At 42.5% G+C, this 11,094-nt stretch overlaps 1 long non-coding RNA gene across 1 annotated transcript; it reads left to right on the plus strand.

Moving 5' to 3' along the window:
- Positions 1 to 10,424: 10,424 nt before the first annotated feature.
- Positions 10,425 to 10,861, plus strand: LOC115801368 (uncharacterized). Its single transcript, XR_004021754.1, has 3 exons — positions 10,425 to 10,522; positions 10,611 to 10,658; positions 10,791 to 10,861. It is a non-coding gene; the product is annotated as an uncharacterized LOC115801368 (long non-coding RNA).
- Positions 10,862 to 11,094: the final 233 nt, after the last annotated feature.

Consider the following 11,094-nt stretch of genomic DNA (forward strand, 5'->3'; position numbering starts at 1 on the left):
GGAAGAGGCACGCATGGAAGCCGGTCTAGCCACATTGAAACAAGAAGAAGAGGTTGCAGCTGCTTTAGCGGAGGCAGAGGTTTTAGAATCAGCTGCAGCAGAGCTGGACCTTAAATCAGACATTGCAGTGGACATTACAAGAATTCCATATGAGTCGCCTGATAAAAGAACAAGTGATTATGTTGAATGTCACTCCAAAATTCACTCTAGTCAACGGTTGTTGCCCCATCCTGAGTCCTATACCGCGTCTAATAAGCCACGTGATAGCTCTCAGGTTTTGCTGCTCCGTGATGATGAAAAGCATGCCACCAGCATCGCCGATGGTAGACTGTATATCACTCCAGCATGTATCCAGCAACATACTGGCTACACTGAAGGGGATCGCATGGATCAAATAACCACCCAAAATTACCAGAGGACCCATCTTCATAATGACACCCACTTTAAGGGAACGCCACTCCACACACGTCCTCTTAGGATGCATGCACCCCAGTCATCTGCTCCGGATCATACCGGCAGGAATCATTTTGCTGCTTACATGGCTCGTCGGGAACTTGTGACCTCTGGGATGACAAGGTTTGACGATCGTCCAGAGAATTATTGGGGCTGGAAGTCTACGTTCATGAATGTCATACAAGGTCTGAAACTTACCTGCAATGAAGAGCTTAACCTTCTCACCGGGTGGTTGGGCCCTCAATCATCAGAGCAGGTTAAGAGAATTAGAGTGGTTCATGTCAGTGATCCTGCGGCTGGGCTTAGGATGGCATGGAGGCGTCTTGAGGAGAGCTATGGGTCACCTGAAATAATTGAGAAGGCTCTGTTGGACAAACTAGAAAGATTTCCTAAGGTTTGCAACAAGGATCCCCTCAAACTGAGAGAGCTTGGCGATTTGTTAAAGGAGTTGGAGTCAGCAAAATTAGAGGGTTATTTACCGGGGCTTGCTTACTTAGATACCTCTCGGGGCGTTAATCCAATAGTGGAGAAGCTGCCATACAGCCTCCAGGAGAAATGGATGACACAAGGCAGTGCTTACAAGCTGCAAAACCAAGTCCAGTTCCCACCATTCTCCTTCTTCACTGATTTCATCTGCAAAGAAGCGCATACGTGTAATGATCCAAGTTTTGCATTCAGTTCTTTTGGGATGACGACAGCAAGACCAGACAATCCTGTAAAAAGGTACACACATCTCAAGGGCCAAGTCTCATCTCACAAAACAGAGATTTTATCGACATCTGTCATCAAGTCTACAGAGTCTGCTAGCAGTAAGTTAGATGTGAACAGACAGTGTCCAATTCATAGAAAACCTCATCCTCTCAAACGATGTAGAGGGTTTCGAGCTAAGACACTTGAAGAACGTAAAACATTTCTCAAGGATAATGGACTATGTTTCAAATGTTGTTCTTCAACTGATCATGCTGCTAGAGACTGCAAAATAACTGTTCAGTGCAAAGAGTGTGACAGTGGCAAACATGTCACAGCTCTTCATCCAGGACCAGCTCCATGGGCTACCAAAGACCCTGAAGTAGAGCATGGCGGGGAGGAAAGTGAAGAGACTTCTCCTGACATAGTCTCTAAATGCACAGAAGTGTGTGGTGACACCAGTAACTCGCGCTCATGTTCTAAAATCTGCCTCGTAAAAGTGCATCCCAAAGGACAACCAGAAAGGGCTATAAAAGTTTATGCTGTACTTGATGACCAAAGCAATAGGTCTCTCGCATGGTCTGAGTTCTTTGACCTGTTTGACCTTAAGGGAACAGAGGCTCCCTACACACTGCGCACATGTGCTGGAATCACAGAGTTGTCTGGAAGAAGAGGAGTTGGATTCATTGCTCAGCCCTTGGATGGACATCTCAGCATCCTTCTTCCCACGCTTATTGAGTGTAGCCATATTCCTGATGACAGGTCAGAGATACCTACTCCTCAGGCTGTTAAGCACCATGCTCACCTAAAATCTATTGCTCATTTTATCCCTGAACTTGACGATGATGCACAAATTCTCCTCCTCCTGGGTCGAGATGTTCGACAAGTCCACAAGGTGAGGGACCAGCGTAATGGGCCTAACAATGCTCCCTACGCTCAAAGACTTGACCTTGGCTGGGTGGTAGTCGGAGATGTCTGTCTGGGTGCAGCTCACAAGCCTAAAGCGGTTAATGCCTACCGGAACAAATGTTTTGGAGAATGGCCGCCACTCTCACTTCAGTCCTTGTCCCAACCACCTTGTTCTGAAAGAGAGTCTCACAGAAAGGACGTGTAAGGCCATTCAACTCTCAAAGGTTACCATACTTTCATCCTTCTGACAGTCTGCTTCAGAATTCTGGTAGTCATTCACTCAGAAGTGAGATTTTTGAAAGAACAAGGAATGACAACACGGTTGCGCCATCTATTGAGGACAAACAGTTCATGCATTTGATGGACAAGGAGATGTTTATAGATGATGCTAACAGCTGGGTGGCGCCCCTTCCATTTCGCACACCAAGACCACGGCTGCCTAACAATAGAGAACAAGCGCTGAACCGCTTTACCAGTCTCTGCCGAACTCTGGAAAGAAAACCTGAAATGAAGAGCCATTTTCTCATCTTCACGCAAAACATTTTTGACCGTGATCATGCTGAACTAGCTCCACCATTGCACGAAGGAGAAGAATGCTGGTATCTTCCCAGTTTTGGTGTCTACCATCCACGCAAGCCTGACCAGATCAGAGTTGTGCTCCGCATCTTGGGATCTCATTGAACGATGTGTTGCTGACAGGGCCGGACTTAAACAACAGTTTGCTGGGAGTATTAATGCGATTTAGGTGTGAAGAGGTAGCCATCACAGCAGATATTGAACAAATGTTCCACAGCTTTGCCATCAGGGAGGACCACAGAAATTTCCTCAGATTTTTGTGGTTTAAAGACAATGATACCACCAAGGAGATTTTGGAATATAGGATGAAAGTCCATGTATTTGGTAATCGCCCCTCTCCTGCGGTTGCTACCTCTGGGCTACGGCGAGCAGCAGTGTATGGGGAGGATGAGTTTGGTAAAGAGGCGAAGCAGTTCATACACAGGGACTTCTATGTGGATGATGCGCTCAAGTCACTGCCATCTGCAACTGCAGCCATCTGTCTACTAAAAGCAGCACAAGGTATGTTTGCCATCTCCAACTTGAGACTGCATAAGATAGCATCTAACTGCCAAACTGTCATGCAAGCCTTTCCATCAACAGACCATGCAAAGGACTTGAAAAATCTTGACTTAGACAAAGATTCACCTCCATTGCAACGCAGCCTTGGACTAAGTTGGGATCTTGTGAACGACACCTTTACATTCCGTGTTGCCAGGAATGAGAAGCCATTCACTCGAAGAGGTGTGCTTGCAACCATCAATAGTCTGTTTGATCCACTTGGTCTTGTAGCTCCTGTTACTATTCAAGGGAAACTCTTGTTGCGGCAGTTTACTCACAACAACAGTGACTGGGATGCTCCTCTTCCAGCTAAAAAAAGCAACAGAATGGATTGTTTGGAGAGATTCACTGCAGGATTTGGAACAGTTGGAAATTTCCCGAGCCTACATTGCTGCCTCTCTGTCCACCACTCGACGTACAGAGATTCACATCTTCTTAGATGCTTCCACAAAGGCCATCGCAGCTGTGGCTTATCTCAAGGTGATAGATGAGGAAGGAAAATGTCATGTTGGGTTCATTATGGGGAAAGCCAAATTAGCCCCTTTGTCATTCCACACTGTTCCCAGACTTGAATTAGGTGCCGCTGTCTTGGCAGTGGAGATTGCTGAGGTGCTTGTGAAGGAGCTGGACATCAATCGTAATAATCTTACGTTCTACACTGACAGCAAGGTGGTGCTAGGGTACATCTATAAAGAACGCAGGAGGTTTTATGTGTACGTTAGCAACAGGGTGGAATGGATAAGGAGATTCTCGAACCCTGAACAGTGGCAGTATGTCCACACCGATGAGAATCCTGCAGATGTTGCCACCAGGTCAGTGCCTCCAGCTAATCTCTCACAAACTAACTGGCTTACTGGCCCAGATTTCCTGCGACACTCTGAGGAGAGAGACGCACATGAGGAAACATCTTATAACCTCATTGATCCAGATTGTGATGTGGAGGTACGAAGCCACAGCACGACAGCTGCAGACTCCCATAGAAGTATTGGTTCACATCGCTTTGAAAGGTTCTCCAGGTGGAAATCCCTTGTCAGAGCTATAGCCTGTCTCATCCATATCATTCAGTCCTTCAAGTCACAGAAGGACAGCGACAAACAAGTTTGCAGAGGTTGGCATTACTGTTTGAAGCCCCACAAACCCGATACACTGTCACGAGCAAAGCTTATCATCATTGGGTGTGTACAAAGAGAGACATACCAAGTTGAGGTGGCCTGTTTGGAGAAAGGTGGAGTCATTCCCAAAGGCAGTCCCCTGAGGAAGCTCAACCCTGTTCTTGATGATGGTAAACTCCTGAGAATAGGTGGTCAACTCCAGCATGCCCCGCTCGAGACAAAGGAGAAACACCCTCTCATCGTTCCTGGCCTCAGCCATATTGCAGCTCTACTTGTAAACCACTACCATAACAGAGTTCACCATCAGGGCAGAGTTTTTACTGAGGGAGCTATACGCATGGCTGGTATCTGGATTGTAGGTGCAAAGAGGTGTATTTCCAGAAATCTGTGCAAGTGTGTCACATGTAACAAACTTCGTGGTAGAGCCACAGAGCAGAAGATGGCAGATCTTCCATCTGATCGTCTGAGCACTGAACCTCCATTCACAAATGTGGGTTTAGATGGATTCGGCCCCTGGAACATCTCCACTCGGCGCACACGAGGAGGTGCAGCAAACTGTAAAAGGATCTTTTGAGACTACAGATTTGTATCGCCAGCAGTGGAAACGGGTCCAACACTTAGCAAATGCATTTTGGGAGAGATGGAGGCGAGAATATCTTTCTACGCTGCAAAGCCGAACCAAGTGGCAAGATAGCCAACCCAACCTCAAGGAAGGTGACTTGGTGCTGCTCAAAGATCCTCAGGTGAAAAGAAATCAGTGGCCAATGGCTCTCATCACCAAGGCTTATGCTGACAGCGACGGAAAGGTCAGGAAGATAGAGCTAAAGGTCACTAAAGGTGGGACTGTAAAAACCTTCTTTAGGCCGGTAACAGAAGTAGTGGTACTTATGTCTCCATAAATACCTACCTGAGTACCTAGCTAAACATTTATCATGGTCAATTCTTTGTGTTTTTTTTAGTTCCTTGGACTGCTGAGTAATTGGTAGTGGTATTGTGTTCAATACCAGGCAGGGAGTGTGACGTTGTGTGGAAGATGAGAGCATTTTACCACCCCCTAGTGGTCATCTTAAAGAGTGCAGTCAGTCTAATTTACTATAACTTGAATGACATTCGTTTCTATTGGTTGTTTGGATCACATGTTTGGGGGGTGTTACTTCAGTATGGGGATTTTGCACAGTGAGGTGTATCAGAGCATGTCTTTTTATCCTTCTGCATCCGTCTGTGTTAAGCTGTGGAGAAGCTTTGTTTGTAAGTTTATATTTTGTTTCATCTTTATGGATAAAGATTAATGAATATTTTGTTGCTTTGCTTGATATTTAAAGATGATTATAAAGAGATGCTAAATCCTGAGTTGTCATGTGTAGTGTAACTATCTGCCATATTAGAGTGATGAACATGTAACCTTTATTTGTATTGAATACATTTCTTTGTTGTACTTATTTTTAGTTTCACAAGTTTCTGGAAAAGCACTGTAAGAATACATGCTGATGAAGATAAACAAGTAAACCTTACTTCCACGTCTGAATCATCATTCAAGGCTTTCAGTGCCAAGTACATCTGTTTAGCTATCTGTCTCTTCGTGTAAAGCTACACCACGCAGGGGACAGAATACCTATATAGCACATATATGGTATATATATTCTTATGTTTCTTAATGAAAAAGCATACTGTAAGGCTAAGATAAATAAAACAATTTGTAATATAAAGACAGTATGACAGATGGACTAAAGTACAAAGAAAGAAAAGTCAAAAAACAACAGTAGAAATAAAAGGTATAAAGTGATTCTACATTCTCCAAATCTCTCCATTCTCTATAAATGTATCTATTAATCCATAAATTTGTAAATCTATCTATCTATAAATCTGTCTGTCTGTCTCCCTGTTTGTTGCGTGAGTATGCAATTATTATATGAATATTATTTGGTTACTGATAAATTAAAATAATTTCATTTTAGATGTTAGTGATATAGTCTTGAAAAAACAAAAATGGGAATGGTTTATGTTTTTGACATATTTAGATAAACAAACATTCAGCTCTGTTAAAAACTGTCTACTGACAAAGGTTGTTAACATCCTTTGGTCGGAAATATGCTCTTGCGAGATTGTTGGGAGGGGTCAGTGTGTGCTTTGGAAAAATGGCGGCAGAATAAAAATCTCTGGGAAAACTAAAACTTCGTGGTTTTTGGAGTTTACAATGGTAGTAGAGAATGGTTTCCAATTACAGAGTACCACTGAAGTTTGATGAAGCCTGGCCATACGAGTGCTGGAGAAATAAGGTTAACATTTGGATACTTGTTACTGATCTGGACAAGAAGAAACAGGCACTCGCTGTGGCGCTGGGGAACGAAGGGAGAGCCAGAGAGATCTGAACAAAGATGACGGTATGAGAACCTTGGTTCCTAAATTGGATGTGGTATTTTTAAGAGAATAAAAAGACTGAGCTTATGAAGCATAGTCCTTTTGTGACTCATTATCCAAAGACAGTACAATGCCCATGGTTCACTTCATCCTAGATTTTGAGCAATGTTACAATCGCAAGAAGAAGTACAACATGGCGCTGCCTGACACTGTGCTAGCGTTTAAACTCTTGAATGCGACTTGTCTCGAGGAGAAAAGTCAGCAGCTTGCTCTCACAGCGTGCGCAGATTTGACATTTGCCTCCATGAAGTCAGGACTGAAGTGGATTTTTTGGGAAAAAACCATCGAACAAGAAATGGCACAGAAACTCAAGATGTTTATTTTTTTGAGCAAAAATCACAGGGAAAATTCAAAAGGAGCAATGGCTCATCACAGGGCGGAGAGCGGCAGCCACAGAGTACAATGAAATGGTGGCAATGGATCTACATGAGTTGGAATCTGGAGTATGGTACCTGCACATCATTGACCATTTTACACGTTTCAGCACTGGAAACATTGTGAGGACCAAGAAACCCTCTGAGATTGTCAACTCCTTCATTCACTCGTTAAGTGTCCATGGTTCCCCCAAACGGAACTACACTGACAACGGTGGAGAGTTCAACAATGAGGAAGTTAGAGACATGGCAGAAAAATTCAACATTGAGACAAAGACTACAGCAGGATACAGTCCCTGGAGACTTGGTGGGATTCTTGTTCGAGTACATCAGTCCAGGCTTAACAAAATGGATGAGAATAAAACTTTCCTGTCCAGAGCTCCTGAAAAGGATACAGTAAGTGAAAACATGGTTCTGACATGTATGGGCTGTGTGACAGGCAGGAAGAGGACCCCAATGCAGCATACACAAGACAGAAGGTAAAATATCAACTCAGCTTTTATTTTAGCGAGGGCAGAACAGAAGACATGGATGGACCAAACCAGCGGCAGATTCAGGACAACAGAAAATAACTTGAATTCTAAGAGCTAAGGCCAAAAACAGGATAAATGCAGCTGGGGAACAAAGAACAAGACAACAAAATGACAACAGGCACTGAAGACACAGGACTTAAATACACAGGAGGATAATGAAGGGAGTGGAAACAGGTGGGAACACAGGTGATTTCTATGTCAAGACCAGGGGAAGCAAAACTGAACACAACAGACAGAGACTGTACGACTATCAAAATAAAACAGGAAATAAGACAAGGGAACAGAGACGCAGACCTGACACAGAACACAAGGAACTAGAAATAACCAATTAAACCCCACAACCAAAAAACCAGAACATAACAAACAAGATTAAGCAAAAAAAAAACAAAACACACACACACACACACAGGTCCAAAGGACCCCGGACCATGACAGGTTCACACTGAGGTGTCAGAGAGCTCAGATGATGAAATGAGTGTTAGTGGAGAACAACAAATTACTGACAATACAGAGACAGAGGAAAGAAATGCCAGACAGACTAATGAGACACATAGTGACAAAGAGAGTGATGCAACTAATACTCAGGGTCCGACAGAGGTCAAACTAAAAACAGGTCAGACAGTTACATTTACTAACAGAGATGATGGTACTAAACACACTGCCAGAGTTTTAGGCAGAGCAGGAAAAGCCAAGGGGCAATGCAAAAAACTGGTACAATGTACAGAGTCTTGAACCTGAGGGCAGTGAGGGACAAAATCCGGCGGTAGACATATGACAGATGGATAATCTTCACACTGTATCTGAAAACGCAGAAGCTGATATACTCATTGCTAAAGACATTTCTTTTGGTGCTGCTAAACAGCAAGAGATTGAGAACTGGAAAAATAATAATGTCTACGAAGAGGTCATGGACAAAGGTCAAAAATGTATTTCGATTAGATGGGTCTGTACATTAAAAGAAACTAGAGAAGGTATCATTCCCAAAGCCCACCTTGTGGAGAGAGGTTTTGAAGAAATCAACATTCATGAGTTACAGAAAGATTCTCCCACATGTGCATCAGAGTCACTCAGGCTGCTGTTGGCAGTGATGTGTCAAAATAAGTGGAAAATTCATTCTATGGATATTAAATCTGCTTTTTTAAAGGATGTGGAACTCTCACAAGACATTTTCACCCCCCCGCATCCCGAAGTGGGCATGGAGAATGTTCTGTGGAAATTAAAGAAATGTGTAAATGGATTTGCAGATGCTTCCCTCTACTGGTACAACAGGGTCAAAGAACTCATGCTCAACACTGGTTGTCACTAATGTTATCCCTGTACTGCTTTTCATGTGGGCCATGAAGAACATGAGAGTTTTTCTTATGTGGGAATGCACATTATTACTTCGGATGGTATAGTGCACGTGCATCAGCACAGTTACATTGACAACCTACAAACAGTTCATGCAAAAGCAGCACGGGCTGTACAGAGAGATGCTTCACTAATAGCACAGATTTTGTGGGTTGCTAGACGAGGCCAGATGTTATGTTTGACACATGTAGCCTGGCATCTAACATTAAAAACGCCATTGTTCAGTCCATACATGAAGTGAACAAAGTGATTTGCAAACTAAGTCAGAGACAGTCACACTATAAGTTTCAACATTTGGGTGACAGTAGTGGTTTGAGCTTAGTTGTCTTCACTGATGCGTCTCTAGGTAATCTTCCGGATGGAGGTACACAGGGAGGGGCTTTAAGTGCTCTCATGGGAAAAACACAAATGAAAACAAAGAGGTTTGCTGGTCAGACGCTAAGTCACAGCTTGCTGTTTGACAAAGAGAGGTGCTTCCCCCCCTTATGGTTCTTAAGGCACTGGATGAGGGTGTATGGGTATTGTGATGCTACATGCACTATGTAGTATGTATTTGGTTGCAGTTCTTGTTTGTAAATATGCTAATCTGTTCATCACACCTAAAAAAAAGAAAATGTTACTCTGTTTGGATAGACTTTTGTCTTTGGTGACTGGGTGTTTTTATCAGTCAAGGTAAACCTCTCATTAATTGTTTTTCTATTTTCATTTTAAAGAGAGAGGGAGATTGTTAACATCCTTTGGGAAAGAAAGTGCTCTCATGAGATTGTCTGGAGGGGGTCAGTGTGTTTTTTGGAAAAATGGCAGCAGAATAAAAATCTCTGGGAAAAATAAAACGTGTTTTTTGGAGTTTACAAAGCAGATTATATAAATGAGACATAAAACAAAACACAACAAATTCAGGAACTGATCACTGTGATCTTCATATACTTCAAAAGGATAAACAAGTACATTTTAAGAAGCATGTGCAAGAAACATTTAGTTGTTCATGTGAGTCATAACTAGTAAATATTGTGTTACTGTGTCCCAGCAACAACAAGATTAGCTCTTGCATGCACAGTAGACCACAAGCCTCTATAATTATTCTTCCAAATACAATATTTCTTCACATTAAACACCTCAAGGACAAGAAGAAAATATCACTGACAGCTTATTAGATGGTTGATTACTTAACTTTGTTGTTTTAAGTACCTCAGACCAAAATTGTCAGCCAGTAATGGCAATGTATGAAACAGCTTTACTGATAAATACCTGTGAAATGAAACCAACCATGATACATCATTTCTGACAAAGGTTTTCTCGCAGGTGTGTCCCTGATTATTGCCTGATTGTGTTTCCCCATGTTAAGATGTGGATGTAGATGTGTTTCCTAATAATTATAATTTCCCAACAGTGTGGTATGCAAATGAGATTAACTAATCTAAACTAATCTCTTGTAGGTGTGTATAAAAAGCTCCACTGTCAAAAGAGCACAATCATCCACATCTCCGAGACAGTCGGCTGAAGTTGTGAAACCATGTTGAAGGTTGTATTTCTGCTTGGATGCCTGCTGAGCCTTGCTCTGGCAAATCCTGTAAGTGCAATAAAGTATTCATAGACTGTCTCAGTGTTCCTGTACTGTCATATCCAAACACGACATTTGTACATTTGTTTTTAAACAGACTGACTCGGAACATGATCGCGTTGCACGTTCTTCTTCTTCTGAGAGGGTGAGTGTCACATTTGTCTTTCTGGGTTTGAACATTACATACAAGACTCTGATACTGTCATACATCAAGAAAATCATTCAACAGAGAATGCTTCATCATATTTAATAATGCTTATTACTGATTTTCTTGCAGAATCCTGGAATTGCTACCAGTCCTCTTGCCGCACTCCTTCCTCTTCTGCTCCAGAATCCAACGCTCCTTACACAGAATCCACAGCTCCTTGCACTGCTGCTTGCTGCTTTAAGATAAGCTGTTTCTGCACCAACAGCTACTACTGCTACAAATGATAAATTGGAAATGAACCAACAATGAATAAAAGCCTGTGCTGAATGACACTTTGTTTTTCATCATTTATTTTCAGAAATCATTGACAATCACCAAATATTTTAAATGATTTGATCTTGCAGACAGTTTCAGCAATTATTACTGTAGTGGT

Source organism: Archocentrus centrarchus, chromosome 1 (genome assembly GCF_007364275.1).
Source record: "Archocentrus centrarchus isolate MPI-CPG fArcCen1 chromosome 1, fArcCen1, whole genome shotgun sequence".
In the NCBI taxonomy this organism is placed as follows: domain Eukaryota; kingdom Metazoa; phylum Chordata; class Actinopteri; order Cichliformes; family Cichlidae; genus Archocentrus; species Archocentrus centrarchus.